The following is a 17,539-nucleotide window of genomic DNA, read 5'->3' on the forward strand; positions in this document are numbered from 1 at the left end:
GGTTTAATCTAACTTTGGCTCAGAAGGGGGTAAATTATGCTGCCACAGAAGTCTTTGGTCACTTACCTAATAGCATCAAAAGTGTGACAGGTAGCCATATAGCATTTACAAGGAAATTAAAAGAATTTCTTAATGGCAAATCCTCCTACTCATTAGATGAATTTTTTGATATAGTAAATGGGTAATTTCCCCAACACCCACAAAAAAATATTAAAAATATTAAGTGTCAAGTAATATTTTGTGTAATGTAATATCTTGTATGTAATATCTTTTATCAACCTGACATGTTCCACATCATCACCAAGTGTCATTCATGATCTATGGAACAAGTACTAATCTAATCTGATCTAATCCACAGTACTAGCAGTAGTCCACTAGCTTGAAATCATTATTTAGTGACAGTTAGTCCAATTGTCCTTCAACTCACACTGCACTGAAAATATAATAAAATACTTGTCCCATGCAGGTTTCAATGAGCATTACTGTACAAAGAGAGACTTATTTTGATTGATGCAAATACCACATTGCTGTTAACACGAGTATAAATGGAGACTGCACTTTCATGGAGATGTTCGCTTGGTGGCAATCGAACTCTTGTGCACATTTTTACGAAGAGGTGTTAATTGTGTAATAACTGGATGTGGAATCAGAGAGTGATGCAGATAAGTTTACTGGTTGACTGCCTTGTTCAGATTTGTTATGCACACACCTTATGTTGAATGATAACCTTCAACAACTGATTTTTGGGTTGGGGTGGTATGTAAAGACTGCATAATGACAATTTGTAGTTTTGATAGTTACACTGTAGTTTATAAAAAAGCAAGGTGAAAATTGACTAGTATGGATAATTTGTAAGCGCCAACAATTATTTGGTTTAACTAAAGGATGGTGGTTTGGGAAATATAACAGTTCTCGGTACTATTTTACTAACACTGTATGCCTACACATTGGATTACTTACTCAAGTATATTTGTCATGTCTCAATTTTTATTTAAATTTAAGCATATTTTTAAGTAAGGGTTAAGCTGAATAAGAGCATTAACTAGTTAACAAAAACTGAGGCAACAGAAACAGTCAAATTCTGGAATTTCAAACACAAGGGTTCAGTTGGCAAATGTGTGGTATGTTTAAATATGAATATCTTAAGTTAATTATGTGCCCATCATTTAGGTCTTTAAGGCCCAAGGATGTTTACCAGCTGCTGTGTCATCCTCTGTCTTGAAGCATCATGCACTCAGTATGGAGGTACATGTGGTCAGCACACCACTCTCCTAGCCATTTTTATGACTTTCCAAACTGTGAAGCTGCTACTTCTTCTGACAAGTTTTGAAATTATGTAAAATAGTATGTAAATATGAAATTAATCCTTTTGAGTATGTACATTGCATATGCCATACTTGTGTAAGTACAATTAGCTCAAAGACAAGGAACCACAATAGTTATTAAAAATGAGTAGAACAATTGCAAGTAGAATAGTTTCAGCTTGCCCCATTTCAGGTTCTCAAAACTGGTGACACACTGTACCATTCTTGACTGTACAAAGGGCAGCAGAAATGAAGGATGTCAGTGCAATTTATTTAATTTTTCAAATAAATTTTATAATGATAGTGTAGTGTATACTTTCATGTTCCTTACATAATGTGTAGCATTAGTAATTGGCACACCATTACCTTTACCACCTCAATGTTTGAATTTTCTGATATCAATATTGTTAGTAGCTACCTTGTTCTCACACCCTTCTGCCTTAAATACTTTCAAAACTAGGCAATTCTGGATAATGTCTTGCTAAATACCTATTATTGTACTTGACATTGACTTCAGATTTTTGTAAATTCATTTGCAACACTCAAAAGCGGGTGGTATGTCTGTATGTCTATCAAACACGCATTGCATGGTACTCACTTTATCAGTCCTTCTTCAAGGAATAATTACAGAAAAACAAAGCACTTTATACCCACCGAGACGATGCGTAGCATCAGAGACAGTGAACCATAGGCTGTCACAGTTCCACGGGAACACCCGGGTTGTGACTGGAGCCAAATCACTTGTAATTTCTTGGAGATCTCTGGACCATGAGGTGTTCACAGATGTACAGCCCCAAGAACTCTGTTGCAAAAATATTTTTGAACAGAACTATTTTATCATTATTGGAAATGACGTAAATTATGGTTTATTTTTAACAGTCACTTTCCGTCTGCATACAGCCTAAATTAAGTATAATGATAATAATAATAATAATGGCTTCATTACCTCAGTTATTTTATGGTCTTATTCCATTCCTTAAAACACTAACATGCAACATCACCCCATTCCAGCACTACAGAACTACCATGCCGACACTGCTGTAAAAAAAAAAAAAAAAAATCACAATAAATTACAGTAAAAGCCGTTGCTTTTACGATGTCACAGAAACTACCGAGATTTTATCGGGCAGAGCAAAAATTATGTCACTTTCTCTGTACACACCAGCCTTGTATCATTTATAAATAAAGTACAATAAACGTATGTATGTGCACAAAAACACTTTTCGCAAGATTTATCTCCATGTCGCAATGCGAAAACTTAAAAGCTCATGTAAAATAACATGTATGGTTTGTTACCATAAACATAACCTGAATGAAATGCTTAGGAAATTCACAGGCTGTCCCAAACCATCATCAAATACGTCAACGTAGAACCAATTACAGTATTTTAAATACGAAATATGATCACTTTCATATGTTCTAGCAAAATCACGAAGACAATGTTATCATAAACAGATACAGCATCCTCATCAGATACTGGTGAAGTGCTACAATCTTCCTATTCGAGAGCATCCCAGTTTTATTGGGACACTGACTCGTCGCCGTCTACCGCAACTGTAAACAAACGTAAACTTAGACAGCCCAAGGGAGAGATGTGGTGTGGGAAATAAACCCCGCCTCCCTCTCGAAGGGCTGCCATCCTAAGTCCGCGTTCTGTGCTTCCACGAAAGCAGAACTGACACAAGTCATAGGGATCGCTGATTCCCTTTGTTATAGTGAGAATCGCATTCGAATCTCTGTATGCACCAGGATTAGTCTCTTCACTCATTTCAGAATAAGGAAAAAAAAAAAAAAAACAGTATGCAACACAAGGCAAACTGGAGTAACAAAGCATGTGGTAGGGGCTAAGCGGTTGGCAGTTGTAGTTCATGCCCGACCTCTACCGGTACCTTCCGCAACCATAGTTCAAAATGCTCCCCGCCTAAAACTGCCACGATATAGTGTGCGTACAAAATAGTTGCTACCGGTCGGGAGAGAGGTTCCATCCTTCACTTATGGTAATGCAATCCTGCCTTCAAAGATTTTTACGTAACGTGCTTTGTACCTGTCACCAGAAAGCCATCTCCCAAGCAAATATTTGCGGCAATTGTCAATATGCAGTACATATGGCCCTAATATGTTACCTTTATCTGTCTCTGACGTCTCGTGAAGACTTTGCAGACATTTAATTCACATGTGGTAGTTATCCTTCATTCTCAAACGTGTTACAAACCGGGATTGATATTGCACGTATGTTACGATAAGCAGACTGCTGAAAACCGTCAATCTTGATACTGCTCTGCCATCTGTTGGTGAAGCGATTCGACAGCTGTGTGGCACGACGTTCGATGGAAATCGTAGCAGGGTGCTGATTTTATATCTTATTTTAAAGTTTTATGGAATATTCGTTAATCTGCGAATCATCTGGGTACTATGCATGTATTTAGTTCGTTAATGAAGTAGATATAAGCGAACATAGATTCTTATTTTTATTATGAGAATGTTTCACGCTCGTTAATACTATTCATCTTTAATGGGATATAGTTTTCTGGCAAGCTAACTGAAGTTGGATGGAGTGCTCTCACCATATAGAATTTTTGGAGGCTAGGATTGCTGTCTAGCAATCTGCGCCACAAGTAGTTATTGTAAAGTGATCAGGATTTGCAAGACTAGCAGGGTTGTACACTGTTTCTTGTCAATCTCTCAAGCATAACATGTAACGAATTCCACATCTGTAGCCCACTTCTCTTGTTAAAAAAGTCTCTGCAGATCCATACCAGTAAGCTGTTATAAGCAACAATCCGCAATGGTTATACCTGCTCATCACTCATTTGCTAGCCATTAATAATATTAGTAGTGAATTTAATCCTATTGAAAATGGTCATTATACTGTACTTCAGTGGAGTCCGATGCAAATGATATTCTATCTTTGCAACGGTGTATGCTTTCCACTGGCTGCAATATCAGGTTTCAAAAAAATGAGTACCTCAGTTTGTATAAAACCACATTTGACAAAATCAGCTACTGTGATCAACACTGCATGGAAGGATGAGATCAGTATAGGTTATGTAGAAAAGACAGAGAAATTGCGGAACAGGAGGCAAAGATTTGTGCCCTTAAGGCTGAATTAGAAATCGCAAATTTGGAATTATGTAAGGTAAGGGAGGAAAAGGGCTCTGGACGTTGGGAGAAGGTACCAAGCAAAGGGTGAAAAAGGGAAACAATTGATGAAACTTCTGAAATGCAGTTAGCAAATCAGTTTAGCTTGCTATCTGAAGTAGTGGGGGAAGGGCCTCATTCAGATGTAGTTGAATGTAGGTTGAAGCAGAATACTAGCTTAAAAAAAAGAAAGGTCAGGATCAAACCAGAATAGGAAAAGAAAAATTCTGCTTATAGGTAGCAGTCATGGGAGGGGTGTGGACCAACAGCTTCAGGAGAAATTAGGGACAGAGTACTAGGTCACAAGTTTTGTGAAACCAAGTGATAGCCTTAGCCAGGTGACAATAAACTTAGGTCAGCTATGCAAGGACTTTGAGAAAGATCAGGTAATTATAGATGGGGGAGCAGGAAAAAGCCTGGCTATGAATCCAAGATATAGTATTAGGAGCGACCTGGATAAAATAGGAACAGAAATTGGGCACACGAATGTGGGGTTTGTGGAGGTTTTTCAGCACCATGATCAGCCCTGGGTAAACACTGCTGTAAGGCATCTGAACATTGAGCTGAACGGGATGCTCCAGACACCGGCAAAGTCTCACATGAGTGCTGTTCCAGTTGATGATATTGGTAGGTGGGGTTACACTACACATGGCCTGCAACTTAATAGGAAGGGGAAAGATAAGTTAGCTTCTCTATTAGCAGATACTGTAAGGGGGGCCACAGTCGCACAAGGGGTGATCCCTGTGGTTATTGGGACCAGGCAGATACATTTTTTAGGTTAAAGCCAAATTCCAGACAGACAATAACCAAGGAAAATACACTCCTGGAAATGGAAAAAAGAACACATTGACACCGGTGTGTCAGACCCACCATACTTGCTCCGGACACTGCGAGAGGGCTGTACAAGCAATGATCACACGCACGGCACAGCGGACACACCAGGAACCGCGGTGTTGGCCGTCGAATGGCGCTAGCTGCGCAGCATTTGTGCACCGCCGCCGTCAGTGTCAGCCAGCTTGCCGGGGCATACGGAGCTCCATCGCAGTCTTTAACACTGGTAGCATGCCGCGACAGCGTGGACGTGAACCGTATGTGCAGCTGACGGACTTTGAGCGAGGGCGTATAGTGGGCATGCGGGAGGCCGGGTGGACGTACCGCCGAATTGCTCAACACGTGGGGCGTGAGGTCTCCACAGTACATCGATGTTGTCGCCAGTGGTCGGCGGAAGGTGCACGTGCCAGTCGACCTGGGACCAGACCGCAGCGACGCACGGATGCACGCCAAGACCGTAGGATCCTACGCAGTGCCGTAGGGGACCGCACCGCCACTTCCCAGCAAATTAGGGACACTGTTGCTCCTGGGGTATCGGCGAGGACCATTCGCAACCGTCTCCATGAAGCTGGGCTACGGTCCCGCACACCGTTAGGCCGTCTTCCGCTCACGCCCCAACATCGTGCAGCCCGCCTCCAGTGGTGTCGCGACAGGCGTGAATGGAGGGACGAATGGAGACGTGTCATCTTCAGCGATGAGAGTCGCTTCTGCCTTGGTGCCAATGATGGCCGTATGCGTGTTTGGCGCCGTGCAGGTGAGCGCCACAATCAGGACTGCATACGACCGAGGCACACAGGGCCAACACCCGGCATCATGGTGTGGGGAGCGATCTCCTACACTGGCCGTACACCACTGGTGATCGTCGAGGGGACACTGAATAGTGCACGGTACATCCAAACCGTCATCGAACCCATCGTTCTACCATTCCTAGACCGGCAAGGGAACTTGCTGTTCCAACAGGACAATGCACGTCCGCATGTATCCCGTGCCACCCAACGTGCTCTAGAAGGTGTAAGTCAACTACCCTGGCCAGCAAGATCTCCGGATCTGTCCCCCATTGAGCATGTTTGGGACTGGATGAAGCGTCGTCTCACGCGGTCTGCACGTCCAGCACGAACGCTGGTCCAACTGAGGCGCCAGGTGGAAATGGCATGGCAAGCCGTTCCACAGGACTACATACAGCATCTCTACGATCGTCTCCATGGGAGAATAACAGCCTGCATTGCTGCGAAAGGTGGATATACACTGTACTAGTGCCGACATTGTGCATGCTCTGTTGCCTGTGTCTATGTGCCTGTGGTTCTGTCAGTGTGATCATGTGATGTATCTGACCCCAGGAATGTGTCAATAAAGTTTCCCCTTCGTGGGACAGTGAATTCACGGTGTTCTTATTTCAATTTCCAGGAGTGTAGAAGAAAAGAAACTTCATGCACAGCAAATTGGGATAAAGCTAAGGGTGGTATCAACTTACTTCACCAAAATATCAGGGGAATAAAAAATAAAGTAGATGAGCTGATAATGTGTTTAGATGATCTCAAAAATAAGTATGAGATTGATATACTTTGTCTGTCTGAGCACCATGTAACTGTGGGGATGGAAAATGTCAGTGTAGATGGGTATAATTTAGCATCTTACACTTGTAGATATAGTATGGATAAAGGAGGAGTTGCCATTTTCATAAAACAAGGATATAAATACAGAACTGTTGAAGTAAGCAAATTTTGTGTTGATCAGCACTTTGAGGTTTGTGCATGTGAACGTCAGCTAAATAATGTGTTGATATTAGCAACAGTGTACAGGTCTCCACTAGGAGATTGGGAGCTGTTCATAAAAAAGTTTGACTCTTTACTATGCTGTCTGTCAGACAAAAAGAAGAAGTTATTAATCTGTGGTGATTTCAATGTTAAATTTCTAAGTAATTTTGATAGGAAAAGTGAACTAGAAGTGTTGTTAACAACATAGAACTTAGAATCAGTAATCGATTTCCCTACATGTATAGCTCAGGACAGTAGTACTCTAATAGATAATCATTTGTACAGCAAGAGGATGTAGAACAAACACATGCCTTCCCTGTGGTAAATGGATTATCTGACCATGATGCACAACTGATTAACTTACAAAACCATTAAGTAAAAGTGTGAGGGTGCTCATCCCGGTATCTATAGATCACTTCAGAGAAAGGTTCGGAAATGTAAACTGGGAAGATGTATATAATGAGCCAAATGCTAATGAAAAATGCAGCATATTTCTTGATAAATTTATATCCCCTTTTGAACATTGTTTTCAAAAGAAAATTACTAAATGTAACACCACAAACTTTTCAAAAAAACGTTGGATTACTATAGATATTAAAATGTCTTCAGAAAGAAAAAGAAAACTGTATGAGAAAGAAAGAACTAGTAAAGATCCAGAAGTAGTTTTACACTATAAAAATTATTGTAACATACTGAGAAAAGTTGTAAGTAAATCAAGAAATATGTATGTTGGAGAAGAAATTAAAAACTCCAGCAATAAAACCAAATAAAAATGGAATATTGTTAGAAGGGAGACAGGAAAAGTAACCACTGGGGTAGGTACTATTACTCTTAAAGAGAATGAGACCATCTTAACCAACAGTACACAGGTAGCCAATCTATTTAACAATCACTTCTTAAGTGTAGGAGAAAAAATTGGTGAGAATAGTTCAAAAGAAAAAGCCAGGCAGTACATGGAAGAGTCAGTTTTGAAAAATTTTAGTCAATTTAAGTTTCATCTAACCTCCTCTTGTGAAATAAGGAAAATTATTAAATCTTTGAAAAATAAATGGAGTCAGTTTTGAAAAATTTTAGTCATATGAAGTTTCATCTAACCTCCTCTTGTGAAATAAGGAAAATTATTAAATCTTTGAAAAATAAATGTTCCGTTGGAGTAGATGACATCTCAAACAAGTTATTAAACCAATGTGGAGCAATTACAGCTGATGTTTTCAGTCACATATGTAATGCATCACTGACACGGGGTATTTTTCCAGACGGGTTAAAATACGCCATTGTCAGGCCTCTCTACAAAAACGACAGATGTCTATAATTACCGGCCTGTATCCTTGCTTACAGCATTTTCATAACTCTTTGAGAAAGTAATGTACTCGAGTGGTTAGTCATCTCAACAGTAATGGGATACTTAGTGAATCACAGTTAAGTTGTTGGGTGTACATATAGATGAGAATCTTAATTGGAAAATTCATATTTTGGATCTCCTAAAGCAACTAGGTTCAGCAACTTTTGCAAACAGAATTATTGCCAATTTTGAGGATGTAGATATTAGTAAGATAACATACTTTGCATACTTCCACTCTCTGATGTAATACGGAATAATATTCTGGGGCAATTCAACACTTAGGCAAAAGTTATTCACTGCTCAAAAGAAAGTAGTTAAAATAATGTGTGGGGTTCATAGTCGCACATCTTGTAGGCATCTGTTTAAAAGGTTAGGAATTCTTACAACTGCTTCACAGTACATTTACTCAATAATGAAATTTTTTTTCAACAACATGGACCAGTTTAAAATCAACAGTGACATTCATGATTACAATACCAGAAAAAAGAAAGAGCTACACTATCCTTTACTTAACCTATCTTTGGCACAGAAAGGGGCAAAATATGCTGCTATAAATTTTTTTGATAAATTACCATAGGAAATAAAATGTCTGACAGACAGCAGTAACAGTTTCAAAAACAAATTGAAATCATACCTCCTCGACAACTCCTCTATACCATAGATGAATCCTTGAATATGAGTAAATAAATCTGGAGATATGTAATATGCATTTTGTGCCATTTAAGGGAATGGGATAGATAATAGAAATATTTATGTATAACACTATAATGTAAAAAAAAAAAAAAAAAAACTTGTTTCCTGCGTGCATTTCTTGTTCATTCGACACATTCCACATCATAATGGATTTCCGTGCTATTCAAAGGAACACCTAACTAACTAACTCACAAGCTTGCTTAGACTACCAATGCAGATGCCAGCTCCAGGCCCGGAATTCGGGGGGGGGGGGGGGGGGGGGGGGGGGATCAAACTTTCAGTGGGCACCAGATTGATATTCTTGAAGGAAAAAAAAAAAAATCTTGTTTCACAAAGCGCCTAGCATCTATCGCATGTTGGTCTATCGAGTATTCATATGATTTTGAAACGCATCCCAGTTGGTTTTTGAATGCATTTTAGGTTGATTTCTGAACGAATCATTAGCTGATTGTTTAATATTTGCATATTGTACATGATGTCTGTGCCAGGGGAATCCCCATCACATCTAGAAATAAAAAAACTTTCCCACAGACAAAAGAGGACATGGCTGTATGAGCTGAGCCGAATAAACCCCAACTGGTGGAATGCCAATCGTTATGTGGTTGACTGGGTGTACGAATGATTAGGGTTGTTAGCAATATCCATAGATTCAGATTACCAGAGTGGAAATAAATGACCAACAACAGTAACAGGTAAGAAAGATTACGTATTATCTTCGCGGTGTATCCAAGAAGACAAAACATTTTTGCCAGATTGCTACACTACCAGCAGTACATTTATGTAAAAGAGGTGCATAAAAATAACCATTCGTGCCAAAACAGTCTCACTTATTTGGCGTGTGCTACAATTCTCAGAATAGCACTGTACGGAAAATGTGTAAATGCCTAACTGGAAAATAAACGTGGGGTAACTGTACTTGTGATCCTGGCAGGGATAGTAAAATTAACTGGAGGATAAGTTTTGACAGTGGCAGGAACAGTTACAGAATTAGTGATGACCACATTGTTAGAAGAAGGAAGGTGAAGAAATAGGGACATCACACAAATTATATGGAAGAATATGACAATTCCAAATTTATGTAAGAATTTCGTACTATACTTTTCAATATCATGCTTGAGAAACTGCTGGAGCGTATGAATGAAATGTGAAACTGTTTCCTAACATGAAACTTCCTGCTCGTAGTAGGCCTAATAGGCATTTGATATTGGTACTTAGTAAATTATGTTCTGTCATGTTATTTATGTAAATGATGTGCATAAAAAAAACCATTCATGCCAAAACAGTCTCGCTTATTTGGTGTTAGCTACAAATGCTGCAGTACTAGAAAGGCCTATTTCATTTTATCTAGCAGACAGTAACAAAACAGGCGTAAACTGATCGAGAAACCACACCAGTCTTGGGTACTATCTGTATTAACAGCTTTTTCAGTATTAGACAACAACATTTTAATTTTTCTTGTAGCAAGACATTTGACAAACCTTGATGAGGTATTGGATTCTTTTGCAGACAGGAAAGCACACAGTGTAAAGCTGTAGCAAGAGTAGAGATAGGAAAAAAATGCTGGAATCTAAGGATTGAAAAAATGTGTACTGTCTTGTTTGTCTCTTGTCTTTACTGGTTTTAGGTTTCCTATATTTAATTTTATGTCACACAAAAGAGAAAGTTATTAGCTAATAGGCAATAAAGAATGCAAATTTTCTGAAGAGTTATTATTCTACTGGTCACAAATAATACCACCCAGTATTAACTGTGAGTTTTTTTTTTTAAAAAAAAGGGGGTAGGACGTGAAACCAGTCGACTGGGAGTAGGAGAGGCATCACAGGACATTTTAATTTCCACTGTCCTGAATATAGGTTTGTTGGCTTCCATTACAAAATATACATGTTTGAATTCTACAGAGCGAAATACAGTGACGTGTGATAGAAGAATGCTGTGTGAATACATGACGTCTCACACCTTTAAGCTATTGTACAAAACATTTATTCTTCAACAAATATTTTGGAACTAGTTCATCATAATGTAATTGACAGGGGAGGATGGGCAAAAGCTACATGGTTACAAAATCATAGTCACAGCATAAGATATTAAAAGGAAATGTAAAATGATATCAAACTTATAATAATACCTTACTGGTTATCATGTATTTTCACGGGTATTTTCAAGGTAATTTTCTATTCCACTTTGTGTCTAGTAAGAAATGACATATTTTAACACTTTTTCATTTTGATGTGTGTGCTTCCAGTTTTTTTCTGATAAAGATCGCACTAAAAGAGCTTCTATCTACATTTACATCTATATTCTGCAAACCACCGTGAGGTGTATGGCAAAGGGTACATCCTATTGTACAAGAAATTAGGGTTTCTTCCCGTTCCATTCACACATGGAACGTGGGAAGAAGGATTGTCTGAATGCCTCTGTGCATGCAGCAATTATTCTTATCTTCACAATCGTTATGTGAGCGATACATAGGGGATTGTTGTACATTCCTAGAGACATCATTTGAAGCCTGTTCTTGAAACTTTAACAGACTTTCTCAGGATAGTTTACGTTCAAAAGCCTTCCAGTTCAGTTCCTCCAGTATCTCGGTGACACACTCCCACGGATTAGACAAACCTGTGAACATTCGTGCTGACCTTCTCTGTATATGTTCAACATCCACTGTAAGTCCTATTTGGTATGGCTCCCACACACGAGCCATATTCTAGAACCGGTCGCACGAGTGATGTGTAAGCGATCACCTTTGTAGATTGACTGCACTTTCCCAGCATTCTACCAATAAGCCGAAGTCTATCACCTGGGTTACCATCGCCTACGTGATCATTCCATTTTACATCACTACAAAGTGTTACGCCCAGGCATTGGTATCAGTTGGCCGATTCCAACAGTGATCCATTGATATTGTAGTCACAGGATACTTCTTTGCACCACTTTGAAGTTCAACCAAGATCTGACTGAATACTTATGCAGCTTTTTTCAGATTGTACTTCATAATACACACAGAAAAAGTTTTGCATCACCCCTGTTCCCAGAATTCCTGAAGATAGACACTGACTGTGGATATTGTATTAGAGACACGGTCCCTTTGACTGTTCAGAGATGTTACTAAACCCACCCAAAGATGTAAACAACCATGCATGAGCAGCACCTATTAGACGGAGGGGATCCCAGCACCTATTAGACGGAGGGGGTCTGACAGGCAATCAGTTCCAGTCATTCCACCAGGAAGGAGGTATATCACTTGAGTTGTCTGTAGTCCATTCATGCCTAGACGGTCAATACCGTGGTTCGATTGCATCCGCATTGTTACTTTGTGCCAGGAAGGGCTCTCAACAAGTGAAGTGTCCAGGCATTTTGGAGTGAACCAAAGTGATGTTGTTCGGACATGGAGGAGATACAGAGAGACAGGAACTGTTGATGATATGCCTCACTCAGGCCGCCCCAGGGGTACAGTTGCAGTGGATGACTGCTACCTACGGATTATGTCTCGGAGGAACCCTGACAGCAACGCCACCGTGTTGAATAATGCTTTTCATGCAGTCACAGAACGTCGTGTTACGACGCAGACTGTGCGCAATAGACTGCATGATACACAACTTCATTCCCAACGTCCATGGCGAGGTCCATCTTTGCAACCACAACACTATGCAGCGCAGTACAGATGCACGCAACAAGATGCTGAATGGACCGCTCAGAATTGGCATCATGTTCTCTTCACCGATGAGGGTCGCATATGCAACAAGACAATCGTTAGAGACGAGTCTGGAATCAACCCGGTCAGGCTGAACACCTTAGACACACTGTCCAGTGAATGCAGCAAGGTGGAGGTTCCCTGCTGTTTTGGGGTGGCATTATTTGGGGCCGACATACACTGCTGGTGGTCATGGAAGGCACAGTAACAGCTGTATGATACGCAAATGCCATCCTCCGACCGATAGTGCAACCATATCGGCAGCATATTAGTGAGGCATTCGTCTTCATGGACGACAATTTGCAACTCCATAGTACACGTCTTGTGAATGACTTCCTTCAGGATAACAACATCGCTCGACTACAGTGGCTAGCATGTTCTCCCGACAAGAACCCTATCAAACATGCCTGGGATACATTGTGAAGGGCTGTTTAAGGACGACGTGACCCACCAACCACTCTGAGGGATCTACGTCGAATCGCCGTTGAGGAGTGGGACAATTTGGACCAACAGTGCCTTGATGAGCTTGTAGATAGTATGCCACGATGAATACAGTTATGCATCAATGCAAGAGAAGGTGCTACTGGGTTTAGAGGTATCGGTGTGCATAGCAATCTGGACCACCACCTCTGAAGGTCTTGCTGTATCGTGGTACAATGTGCAATGTGTGGTTTTCATGAGCAATAAAAAGGGCGGAAATAATGTTTATATTGATCTCTATTCCAATTTTCTGTACAGGTTCCGGAACTGTCGGAACCAAGGTGATGCAAAACATTTTTTGATGTGTGTAGATAACTGTATCATATGCAAAAAGCCTGATGTTACTTTTAATGTTGTCTGCAATGTCATTAATGTACAACGTGAAGAGCAAGGGTCCCAAAACACTCCCCTGGGACACAACCAAAGTTGCTTTTACATCTGGCAATGACTCTGCATCAAAGATAACATACTGTGTCCTCCCTACCAAAAAGTCCTCAATCCAGTCACTAATTTCACTTGATACCCCATATGACCGTAGTTTGGACAACAAGCATAGGAGTAGTTCTGAGTCAAGTGCTTTTTGGAAACCAATTAATACTATATTTACCTGGTTGCCTTGATCCAAACTTTCAGTATGCCATGTGAGAAAAGTGTGAGTTGAGTACCACATGGTAGATGTTTTTGGAATACATGCTGGATGGCATTGAAGGTGTCATTCTGTTCAAGGTACCTCATTATGTTTGAACTCAGAATATGTTCTAAGATTCTACAACAAATTGATGTCAAGGATATTGACCTATAGTTTTGTGGGCACATCTACTACCCTTCTTGTAAACAGGCGTGGCCTGTCATTTTTCCAAGAACTAACTATAATCTATCTATGATAGATTGTAGTTAGAAGAGGGTCTAACTCAGTCGCAAATTCAGTATAGAATCTGACAGGTATTCCATCGGGCCCTGAAGCTTTGTTCAGTGTTAACGATTTCAGCTATTTCTCAACACCCCTGAGGCTAATACTTATTTCATTCATCTTTTCAGTGGTATGAGGATGAAATTGGGGAAATTCTCCTGGGTTTTTCTTCATAAAGGAACATTTCAAAATGGAGTTAAGCATTTCAGTTTTTGCTTTGCTACCCTCAGTTTCAGTTCCTGTCTCATTCGATAGTGGCTGGACACTAACTGTAGTGCCATTAACAGCCTTTACATACTGCAAGAATTTCTTTGGGTTCTGTGAATGATCATTTGACCATGTTATGCTACAGTAGTCACTGAAGGCAAGACGCATTGCTCTCTTGACATCCAAACGCATTTCATTCAACATCTCTCTTCCTATAGCCATACACTTTGTTTTACACCTATTATGCAGTAGTCTCTGCTTCTTTAGAAGTTTCTTTACAGAGACTGTATATCATGGAGGTTCCCTCCCATTATGAACTGTTCTGCTCAGTATATATCTATCTGGTGCATGATCAGTTATTCTTTCAGACTTGAGTCATAGTTCATCACATAGTCCTGCGCTGTGCAGAAAGTTTCAAGCTCCTCCTTGACGTATGACACTACTAACTTTTTATCTAGTTTACTGAACATGTATATCTCTCTGCTTGTCTTAGTTGTCATTGGTGTTTTGGTAATTATTGTTGCCACAACCACATCGTGATCACTGATATCAGTTTTGAAATGGACATTCTCAAAGAGGTCAGGACTATTTGTTAGTATTAGAGCCAATATATTTTCATCATTAGTGGGGTTCCTAACTATATGTCCTAGGTAGCTTTCAGAGAAGACATTTATTAATGTTTCACAAGATGTCTTACCATGCCTGCCACTAATGAAAATGATTAAAATCTCCACCAATGATTACATCATATTCGGGGAACTTACATACAAGTGAACTGAGGTTTTCTCTAGAGTTTCCGGTTACATCAAGAGATGAGTCTGATGGGCGATAAAAGTATCCAATTATAATTTAATGCCCAGCTCTGATACTGACTCTTGCCCACTTCCACATGCAGCTTCAGTTTCTATTTTGGTGGATTTGAGTTTCTTGTCTACTGTGACAAATACACCACCTCCAATTCCCATTTGCCTATCTATTCGATATACACTTAAATTTTCCCCAAAAATCTCATTGTAATCAACTTCAGACTTCAACCAGCTTTCTGTACCTAGTATCGTGTGAGCTTCACTGCTTTTCATGAGTGCATCAAACTCTGGTACTTTGTTGCAAATGCTTCGGCAGTTTACCATTAGGATTTTAATAGTCTCACTCGTGAGAGGCATTTCTTTCGATCTTACACTGATATGTCTGGGTTTGCTACAGGTATCGTTATCAGGATTAAATGGAGAGTTGCCTCATCTAAAAACCGCTTGTACACACCCCACACACAGTCAGCTACCTGAATAGCAGCCTCTGATATGTAGTGCACACCTGACCCGTTTGAGGGGACCCTAGAGTTCTCGACACTATGGTGCAAGCCCAGGAAGTCACAGTCTAGTTCGTCATGTAACTTTCGAGGTCTCTGCTTCAGTCCTTCCATTCGACTCAGAATCAAGGGGCCACAATCAGTTCTCTGCCAGTCGCTGGAATGACCCAAGTATGATCTTGGAGCAAAGATAACAGGCATCATTTGTTCCAACGTGCCACAATATGCAGTTGGTTGCACCCTGTTCCCTTAATGGGTGCTGAAATAGCCTCTTGAACATGATGAATGAGCCCCCCAGGCATACACATTGAGTGCACCTGGTGTCCCTTCCTGTCCCTTGCTGCCATTTCTGTAAGGGTTACCATCATTCAGCATACATCTGAACTACCGACAATTAATAGACCTCTACCGTTGTGCATTTACCTCCTCCTGACAAAGGACAAAACAGGTTTACCCAAAAAGGTGAACTGAGTCCCACTGGCTCAGTTTCAGTTTCTGTGAGAGACAGCGCCTCAAACTTGTTGGTTGGGGGATCGGTACAACACCCTGCGTCCTCCCTCATCTCCATCCATCCTGTACAGGACATCTAGATCTACCATTGACATACCACTCACAGTCAAGTGGACGAGTAATGACAGATCCTGAACTTTCTGCAGAGGAGACAGGATTCACAGGATAGGATGGTAACTGTGGTACTTCTGGTGCCAGTATCACAGGCACACAACTCTCAGGAGCTCTTCCAACACACCAATTTGCTACAGCTGCCAATTGTCTGACAGTAGTCAGGGCAATTTCCACCTGCTTACAAACATCAACCAATTCATCCTGCGTTCGAGAACAGCGTTCACAGTGGGGCTGCATTTTGGCTGGTGAGATGTATTACAAGCCAGTGAACAAATAACTTTAAATTAAATGCAATGGTTATCTTTTAATCTATTGAGACAGAAAGTTACTAATACCCTATAAGAATTGAACCAAATACACAAAACGAGATTTCTATTAAGGTAACACAAAAACTGTGCTAAAAATTACTAGTTTTGAGGTTAATCAAAGTTGTTAGCAAACTAGAAAACAGAGTTTCTTTACTATAAATGCAGATAATATATAGGGCTACTCCTCTGTAAGGGAAAACTAGATTTAATACATGTTAGATAGAATATCTGCTACAGTAACTAAATCCAAAACATCAAAACTAGACACAATTGTCTTATTGGGATTGCCGCGATCGTTCTTTAAATAAAAGTATGGCATTTCAGTCTTTTATCGCTGTTTTTTATTTTCACTGACCGGTTTCAGGCTAGCTGCCCATCTTCAGATCATGTACCGGTATTGCAGTTACAGAGTTACCTGTCAGTACAGAACTATTGCTTCACTGTCATAACTAAAAAAGTTAGTTATGACAGCGAACCAATAGTTCTGTACTGACAGGTTACTCTGTAACTGCAATACATGATCTGAAGATGGGCAGCTACCCTGAAATCGGTCACTGAAAATAAAAAATAGCGATTAAAGACTGAAATGCCATTTTTTAAATCCAAATCTCCAATTTATTACAAATTACTAGTAGATTATGCAAAGGACTATGGTGACTTGAGAAAATTCTCAAAAACGCACGTTTTTTTGCGTTGATGAACAATGAAATTTGGGGTGAGGTATTCTTTGGCATAACTATGAAACACAAACGCTGATTTGCTAGGAAATAAATTATGTATGTGTTGTATCCTCGTCACCACTATAGTATCGTCATCGACACTGTAGGGTCTTGTACCACAGGAATCGAGAGATAGGATGTTGGATGGTGGCCAGTATCCTCTTTCTACAACACAACTGCACACATGTATTAACAGGGTTCTTTATTTACATTCGGGAGGACGACGGTTCAATCC

At 40.2% G+C, this 17,539-nt stretch overlaps 1 long non-coding RNA gene across 1 annotated transcript; it reads right to left on the bottom strand.

Annotated features, from left to right (window-relative positions):
- Nucleotides 1-1,421: 1,421 nt before the first annotated feature.
- On the bottom strand, nt 1,422-3,087 carry LOC126249042 (uncharacterized). The gene is made up of 3 exons (XR_007545596.1): nt 2,613-3,087; nt 2,251-2,339; nt 1,422-2,106 (listed from the first exon to the last, which is right to left on the bottom strand). It is a non-coding gene; the product is annotated as an uncharacterized LOC126249042 (long non-coding RNA).
- Between the last annotated feature and the right edge of the window lie 14,452 nt (nt 3,088-17,539).

Source organism: Schistocerca nitens, chromosome 3 (genome assembly GCF_023898315.1).
Source record: "Schistocerca nitens isolate TAMUIC-IGC-003100 chromosome 3, iqSchNite1.1, whole genome shotgun sequence".
Lineage (NCBI taxonomy): Eukaryota > Metazoa > Arthropoda > Insecta > Orthoptera > Acrididae > Schistocerca > Schistocerca nitens.